We start from the raw sequence: 7416 nt of genomic DNA, 5'->3' as shown, positions 1-7416 counted from the left end.
AGCCACATGCAATCCATAAAACATAACATATAGGCTTCATACAACTTGAAAACAAACTTAGATTCAACATGCACCCACCCAATGCATCAAAATAACCAAAGCTCCATTTTTCCCAAAACCCCAAAAAATGAGCAATTCTTTCAATCCAATCTTTGATTCTAAAAACATTTATGCATCAATTGAGTTCCTAAAATCACATGCAACCAAACAACCTACATTCTAGCTTCCCTCACCTGAAAGATTGGCTCAGAGTAGCCAAGAATTTGAGAAGAAGAAGAAATTCCTCCGAAGCTCGACCTGCGGACTTCAATCCTCCAAAACAAGCTTCCTGACCTAAATTCCAAGAAAAGACAGAAGGAGTTAGTGATCTAGAGAAGAAGAAGAATCAAACAGAGAAATTTGGGAGAGAAAGGAGCTCACAGACCTAGAGTCCTTCTCTCTAAAACTTCTCTCTAAATTTATTTGAGAATAAGCTTATGAGACTATATTCTTAGAGAAAGCCTTATATATTCTTTTCTTTAACCTCAACTAAACCTCTGAATCAACTTTCTACATTACATTAATTATCTATAATTTCTCAAGTCTTAACTACATATGAATTGAACATTTAAAATTTTAGGTATTTAATAACTGTTTATTTATATATTTTGGGTTTTTTTTGAATAACTTCTAATATTTAATTAGAGGTCTGTAAAATAAATTGTTACTAATATTTTGCTATTTGACTTATTTAAATTAGAGTAAAAATAAAAGACATTTTATGTCTTCATGTACTTTTAAACAAATAAAAATAAAAATAATTAAAATTGAATGATAATTGATGGTTAATAATAGAATGTATTTTTTTTAATATAATAAATATTTTATTTTATTTTCTTGTAAAGTTGGACCTCAATATAAGACGACAATTGTTCAAAGTAATGGGAGCTAGCAAAAGAATTTGATGCTCTAACTAATTAGTGAGTAACTGAATATTTTATAGTTTGATAATGAAATTAACAAGTCCCTACATTGGAAGGTGGAGTTGTGATTGGGCACATGGATTATAAATGGAGCCCCATCACATACTTTGACTCTGTCAAGTTCTCCTCCTACTTCAGCAAGACCCTATATAAAGGATGTGGTTTTTATGTAGTTATAAAATGTAAATAGAATATAATACACAAAATATAAGGATAAATTTTTATTTTTTTTTAAATTGCATACATCAAAAGGAGATTTTTTTTATTATTAATAGTATATATTGATAAGCTTCTTTAATACTTTTATAAGGTTTTTTAAATATCAAGTATTTTTTTATATCTCAATAAATGTTAGTAAAATAAATTAGTATCTTTATAAATACTAAGTTTGCGTATTTTTTATTTGATGATATACTAAATAATAACTTTTTATTATATACGTTTGTCGTCAAAATATTAAATTTTATTTGTTGTTTAATAATTTATTAAATATCTATAATATCTTAGTAGACAATTAATGCATTACTAATCAATTTAATTTTATATATATATATATATATTGCTAGCGTTCGAACCAGAATGATTAAAAAAATTTAAGTTCTTCTAAGTAAAAAAAACAAATTCATGTATTTTTAGCGCTTTTGACCATAACATATACTTATATACCGGTAATAAAAGAGATACAATTCGTTTCCAATTATACCTTTTAATTAAGATTAAATATATAATTTAATCTTTGTATGTGGCATGGATTTTTAATTTAGTTCCTATAGATAAAAACTTTAATTGGTCTCTATACTTATTAAATGTTATCAACTTACATTTTATTATCTATTATTAATTTAATCTTTATATATGTAATATATATTTAATTTAGTCCTTACACATTTAATGCATTTTTAGTTTGATCCCTATATATGGATGATCAAATTATGAATGATCAAATTATGAATGTTAATTGTATATGAGTTAAATTAAGGATGTGTGATAATTCATGTGTGTAGGAACTAAATTATATGTTTAATCTTTAATTAACTACCATAAAAATAAATATACACTACAAAAAAGAGAAACTACTCATCATTATAAACCAAACTAATAAAGAAAGCATTTCATTTTCATTACTTTTTAAATCTCTATTAAAGGTGACAATCAAATTTTCCAACAAAGTTAACAACAAAATTAATGGATATTTCGTACCAATAATATGGTTATAAAAGAAAATTAATTTTTTCTTTTAATAATTATTAGATATTGCCATAAATATTTTTCTAAGTATAATTGTTTTTTTTCTAACATTTTGAATATTATTATTATTATTATTATTATTATTATTATTATTATTATATATATATATATATATATATATTTTTTTTTTGACACTTTTGTTTGCACTTAAAACAATAATAAAAGTAATAAAATGATATTATATAAACTAATTCATCCTAGAACTACCACAATAAAAATAATTTATCGAGCATGTAAAAAAATTTATATACCTTTAACGATGTACAAAGCTTATTATAGAGATTGAATAGTATCATGATAACCATAAAAAAAAGTCAAAACAATGACAGAAAATAACATCAAAGATTAACAAACTCATATCAAAAGATATGTTTTTTTTTTGCTAAATAAATATTTTTAATTACAACTCATGATACACATTTTTAAGAATAATAAGTTATAACCATGCCAAAAATGAAACAATATGATAAATCATAGGGGTAATTGTTCTGACAATATATAAAGTACTCAATTTTAATTTTTAAGAATTCATTATCAAACATAAGTTGTCTTGTCTTAATCTAGAGAATTATAATAAAAAAATTTCATTCTCTTTTATAACTTTTGCATATGAGTTCTTTGAAAATGTTGTTCCTAATGTTATTTTTCTTCTATATGAAGTTATTTTCAACTTAATTTGATGATTCTATAATTGATATTGAAAATACTATTATACACAAACTAACTATAAATAACAATAGACTTTATGGCTCAACATATTTTAAGTATCCATTCGGATGTATGTCAAATGGAGAACTAATGATAGATTTTATAGGTTTTTTTTTTCTACAAACAACTTAAATAAAATTTCCTTGAGTGAAAGAGAGTAATCTTACCAATCATGTCATTCTTTTTATGACAATAACATATGATTATTTCATTGTATCTGATGCATATGGGTTGTCAATGTTACTTGTTTATCTGGGTCTTAGAAAAGGACAACACGTGAGGAAATAAGTAAATTTTGCATATGCTGATTCAATTGCACTTGATACAATTTTTTTAAACAAAAAAATGAATATAGAAGCAACTACTTAATTATTGAGTACTCAACTTGATTGGTTCAAGAAGCTCAATCAATCCCTTGGTAAAAACAAAGAATTTTTCTTACCAAAACTCATTTAATGACGTTTCTCACAAATATTTTAAAATTTTTCCAATATGACTAACATCTTTTGTTCCTTTTTATGGTAGAATGTGATAGTTACATCAAAAACTCATTGTTTTTGTTAGTCAAATAGCCTCGTATAATTTAAGAGGGGGGTGAATTAAGTTAACCATTTTTTTCAACTTTTATGAGCTTTTAGAAATGCTTTCTCATATATTCAATTTCTTAGACAAATTGTATGTAAAGTTTAATGATGCAAAACTACCCAAACACAATTAAGTAACAAGTAATTAAGAGTGTAGGGAAAAAGAAATTGCAAACTAGTTTTATACTAGTTCGGTCAATCTTGCCTACGTCTAGTCCTCAAGTCTCCAACTTGAGATTTCCACTGTTCTTGTAATTCTTACAAGACTTGAATCCTCCAACACCTTGGAACACTCTTTCCTTGTGTTGAGATTCAAAACCAACAAGGAGAAAACTCTTTCTCCGTCACAAATCAAATGATCAATTGGGTATTAAAGAATAACTCTCTTTTAAGAGTAGATATTACACCATTAAGATCTTAATGAACTCTTTTGAATAATTGCAAATGAATTTTGGCCAAGAAGTTCTGTATATGAATTTTTCACAAATTGAGTTCGTAACCTTTCTCTGAAAAATTATAGGTATTTATAAACAATTATTTCTTAGGTTGTGTCTTTTCGTGAAGAGTTGTAACTCATTATAATTTTTCAGAAAAGATACTCTAGTAATCGATTACAAGGCTTGGTAATCGATTACAACGGTTTTTAAGTTCAAAAAATTTGAAACGTTGTATCTTTTAAATTCAAATTTTTGAAGTTCCCTCTTCTGTAATTGATTACAAGGTTTGGTAATCGATTACCAGAACACATTTTTGTATTCAAAATTTAAACTTTGAAGTTTCCTTGCTCTGGTAATCGATTACATAAGCTGGTAATCGATTACAAAACAAATATTACTATATTTGTTACACAAACTTTTGATTATAGGAAACTTCTAATTTTTAGTCACAAATATTTTTGTAAAATCTTTTTGAATACTCTTTTTACCTTCTTTTTCAAAAACTTATTCTTATATTCAAAAAGACTAAATTTAGATTTTCTTGAAATCCTTATTTTAATGGTCAAGTGAAATTTGCAATTTCTAAAAGTTCATTTTCCTTTTCAAGATAGTTTCATTTAAGGATAAGTAGCAAATGAAACTTTCAGTGTAATAAGTTTGTCAAGCAAAGTTTGTGTCTTCGTCTAAAAGTTGTTTTAAAGATATATAAACACTGGACGAAGTCTTTCACAAATGTTTAATCAGTAAGGAAGATTTGCATCTAAGTAAATAAAAGGATGCAATCATTTTATATTGGTTCGCTCAACAGAGCTACGTCCAATCTCCTTCAACTTGAAGGGTTCCACTAGATATGAAATGAAGAAAATTGAGTATTATCGTCCACTCCTAGACCTGAGTATTCTCGACCACTCCTGGCCTTAAGTATTCTCGACCACTCCTGGCCCATTAGCTTCACTCACCAACGTTAGTATATTCTTCTCAGCCACTTCTGGCTAGTAGTGAGTATTCTTTGACAAGCCCCTCCGGGCTTTACAAGTATTCTTTTCCTAGCCTCTTCAGGCTTTACAATGTTGACTAGACAGTTTTGATTGAGTGCATACATAACTCTAACAGAGAGGATTGGAAATTTTCTACACTCACTAAGGTTTGCTACCTTAGTTTTACATAGACTTGTGTTTGAGTGTTTGGGTTACTCTCATGGAGAGGATACATAGGTTTACAACACTCACTAAGGTTTGGTCCATCACTGACATTTCGAACACCTTAGTCTACAGAGATAAAAATACAATATTACATTGTACATATGACTATGTATGCTCGTCTCTGGTCTCTGTTTTGTGGGCTTGATATCACTCTTTTTATTCCAATCAAAACTCCAGCCTATTAAGGTTTGAGGTAGTGATATATATATATATATATTCTTGTAGAATCTGCCCGTTGCTTGATTTTGAATATATCCGTTAACCCGAAGCTTCCCGTTGCATATGTTCGTTGAAGATAATATAGTTGTTCATGACTAGTTTGATCCTTTTATTTAATGTATTTGATCTTGAATTAAATGTTCTTAGACATTGCGTGTATTATTCTCTGTCCTGTTGCAGCAGTGTTTGACTTTATCTGAGACCAAGAAATTATTTGTCTTTTTCTGGTCATGCAACAATATAGCCATTGTCCTTTTCTGAAAAAGTAATGCACTTTTTCTGACACATGTATGCTCTGCTTTTGCGTGCTTCTCTTCTTCTTTGTCTCTTCACTTAGATCACGCTTTTATGTTGAAAGCTTTTTTGTGGTCATAGACGATGTCTTGGCTTGTTTCTTGAGACGTGATTCTTTATGCTTGTGTGCTACTCTTCATCTTCATCTGTTGGTCCTGTGTATTTCAGTCTTTGACTTTTGCTTCAGCGTCTGAGTTTTTGACTTTTCTTTGATATGATTAACAATGTGAATAGACAAACATTATTTCCATCTGGAGTGTCTCTCAGTCTGTACTGTCTTTCGTCTGGTGCATAGTTGACTTTCTTTTTTATCTTAGACATATGCCTCGTCTAATTTGCGCTTTAGAGCAGTTGCACTTGATACAACTTTGTCTAGATATTTAGGCTTTTATGATCATCTAGCCCTCATTCGTGCTCCATCCATTTATCTATTGACGCCTAGTTTCCTCTGTCATTTACTTCATTTGCTATTTGCCTTGACTTGTCTGGTTCTTATGACGTGCCTTGCCTCGATTACTCTTCATCTAAAGGTTACATGAGCTTTGTCTGATGTTTAACCTTATTTTGTCTTGTGCTTGAGTTAGTCTACTTTGGCTTTTCATCTGATGCTTCAATCCTATGTTTGTTGAATGTTCTTCCGTCCGTGATTCATCCTAATTTTGATGTTTGACTAACCATCATCTGAATCTTGTTTATTTTTCGCAGGCTTTGTGGATTCTTGTATTTAATGCCTTTGATCTTGCATTAAATGTTTACTTGCTGAATCTACATTCTACGAGGTCTTTTGTACCATTTGATTGCTTCTATATCTGGCATTAGGATATCTCCGTACTTTCCTGATACAGAGGCATTGTCCTTTGCTGACTGGTAGGTGTACTTGCTCTGACACACGCTATTTTGGTTTGTGGATAAGCGCTCATCTATTTGTCTTATCTTCCTTCTTCCGAAAGTGTGGATGTTCGATAGCTCGTCTCGTTGTGTCTTCAGATGCAATACAACTTTCTTGATCTTTGTCTGTGTATTCGAGTCTCCGTCTAGTTGGCTGTTGTAAGTACTTGACTCTGTCTAAGGTGCTCTTGCTAGGATTTGCCCATTGTCCAGGGTCTTGTATCGTCTAAGTCTTCATCTGATGTATTCCCTTTGTTTGCTCAGCCTTTATCCAATGCTTGCTTCACATCTCCTTGATTCTGTACTTGTATATCCTCTATTCAGAAGTTTACCTGTACTTGTATCTGAAACACTAACACACTTGTTAGTAATAACAATATTTATTATATTTGTCTCATTCAAAACCTTGCTGGGAATTGTTTTCGTCTTCGTCTGACTTAACAAACTTGACTTTTTATTTTCTACAACGCTTTGGCATCATCAAAACTTTATGCATATGTTCTTCCACATTCTCCCCCTTTTTTATGATGACAAATTACTGTAAAAGGGAAGAAAAATAAAACAATATATTTCGATCACTCTCCCTTAGTATCCCCCTTAGTAAATCATTGTTTGGTGTTAATTTTATTTTATAAAAGGATTTGAATTTAAATAGAAAGTTGTAGTGATCAAGTTATATTGTTCTAAACATAAAAGCCAATTTTTTATCATAAAAACCAAAGAGTAGTATTTAAGAAAAAAATGGTATATTTAAAAATGGTTATTTCTTTTCCCTTGTTCTTCTTTTCCCTTTCTCTCCTCCTTTGGCAACATCAAAAAGAATAATGCAATATAAATATCAAAAGAGAGAACTAACAGAAGTAGAAATATATAT

Source organism: Cajanus cajan, chromosome 7, assembly GCF_000230855.2.
Source record: "Cajanus cajan strain Asha chromosome 7, NIPB_CcT2T_4, whole genome shotgun sequence".
Classification (NCBI taxonomy): Eukaryota; Viridiplantae; Streptophyta; class Magnoliopsida; order Fabales; family Fabaceae; genus Cajanus; species Cajanus cajan.
The sequence above is the reverse complement of the archived record's forward strand: the minus strand, read 5'-3'. Positions refer to the sequence as shown.